Source organism: Tenrec ecaudatus, chromosome 8, assembly GCF_050624435.1.
Source record: "Tenrec ecaudatus isolate mTenEca1 chromosome 8, mTenEca1.hap1, whole genome shotgun sequence".
Classification (NCBI taxonomy): domain Eukaryota; kingdom Metazoa; phylum Chordata; class Mammalia; order Afrosoricida; family Tenrecidae; genus Tenrec; species Tenrec ecaudatus.
In genome coordinates, this window is record NC_134537.1 from 2,062,218 (window position 1) to 2,064,154 (window position 1,937).

General features: G+C 39.6%; 1 non-coding gene across 1 annotated transcript; it reads left to right on the forward strand.

The window, feature by feature from the left end:
* Window positions 1-234: 234 nt before the first annotated feature.
* LOC142455827 (small nucleolar RNA SNORA5) lies at window positions 235-367 on the forward strand. Its single transcript, XR_012785948.1, has one exon. It is a non-coding gene; the product is annotated as a small nucleolar RNA SNORA5 (small nucleolar RNA).
* The last annotated feature ends 1,570 nt before the right edge of the window (window positions 368-1,937 follow it).

The following is a 1,937-nucleotide window of genomic DNA, read 5'->3' on the forward strand; positions in this document are numbered from 1 at the left end:
ACTCCGTCCTCAAGGATTAAGGAGGAGACCAGCCAGTGTCCAGATCAGAGCCATACACCACACCTGCCACTTCCTTATCTATTGGGAGAGATTCTCTTTGTGGCATACTTAGTTGGAAAAACTAAAGTATATTTTAAGAACTTTTCTTCAACCTCCAAATGATGAATATGTAAGTGCAGGTGGTGAGAGAAACAAATCTAGAGACACAGATATCTGTATAAGAGATAACTTTATTGCAGCTGTGTAAAATTCAGTGCCTGCCCCACCCATGACTGGCGCTGGCCCGAAAGGCTGCCACAGAGACTCTGTAAATCATGGACCCTGTTCCTCTGTTGAGCCTCAGGGATACATTTTGTTACAGACATTGAGAGAGAAAAAAAGAGATAACTTTATATCAAAGAGTAATTGTATATTAAGAAACATTCCAGCCCAGTCCAGATCAAGTCCATAAGTATGATATTAGCGCAAATGTCCGATGAATTCTTCTTCAGACTCACACAACACCTGCAATGACGTTGAATATAGGAAGGTCACAGGCTAGTGGATGGAATGTCTTGTGGATCTAGTGGTGGTGGAAGCATCTCAGTGCTGGGGTGGGTCTCCACTTGGATCCTCCAGCTCCAGGGCTCTGGCTGCCATCAGCACAGCTCCATGTGTCTGGTCAACAGGGACACGAAGCAGAGAGAGAGTGTCTGGCCTCCAATGAGCCATTTTTCTCTCTTGTGCCTCCAAATGAAGTCATCAATCTGTGACCTCATTGACAGGCTAGACTCCACCCCTATAAGCAATTTAACAAGTTGACACCAGATTATGTAACTACCACAATGAACTTGTCTGAGAATGTGACCTAAATATTAGTTATTGTACCCCGAGAACGGGGTATTTGATAAGAAACATACTGTAAAATTTTATTATTTAAGAATAAAAATATATTTACTTGCACATATGCGTGGATAGTCATCTAAACCCTGAAACATAAATATAAGAGTTGTACCATGGCTATGATTTGCTGGATTCTACAATTTTTTTCCTCATAGAAGCTGAATTTTTACCAAAATATATCAATTAAGAACCATATCAGGCCACAGTTTGTAGCAAAGAGCTAATGGGAGTTGGGGCAACTGTGGACAGTCAAGTCTAAGGCTGCAGCACTCCACTGACACATTTCCAACATCAGGTGACTGAATGTAATGGAAGTAAAAAAGAACTCTACACTTATCTTAATTCATAAAAACATCAAATTCTATTCTGATATCTCCATTTTTTCTTTTTACCAAATATTCATATAGGTTTCCCCCCTATTAGTATTATTTTTGTTCTGAATGACAAGAAGCAAATAGTCCTGTTTTTAAAGCAACACTCAAATGGATCATGTTGTGGGAAGTGAGGGATAATTAAAAAGTCAAATCCCAGAGAAACCAGTAGGTGTGGGAGAGCTCCCAATACCAGATCTACATTGTTGGCATGTGCCACAGTCCCTCACACCGGAAAGCATTTCAATGGCTCATAGTGTCCACATGTCAATCCGTCTCCTTTGGGAATGCCAAGTACATCTTATCTGTGTATAAAAGCTTCGCTTTCCATTTATCTTTTTTATTATCAGTTCTACCTACCACTCTACTTTCTATCTGCTGTAGGACAGTCCAGGAGCAAAGAATATTTTTAAAGAGGACATTAAAACTCATTTTTAAATATCAAAATTAATTTCCAACTTCAGGGTTGAATTGCTTGTTTATCAAGCACCGGGTACTACGGCATAAAACTGAAGGGCCTCCCTAATAGACTTTGGTAACTTGGGAGAATTAGCGGGTTTTACTAGCCTTCGGGGTCCATAGTAGGAGTAAGTTCCTCAGCATGCATGTACTAGGTTAATTAAATGATTATTAAAGTAATCTGCTCACGAAGCTAACAACAACTCTTTATTAAATTAACAGAGT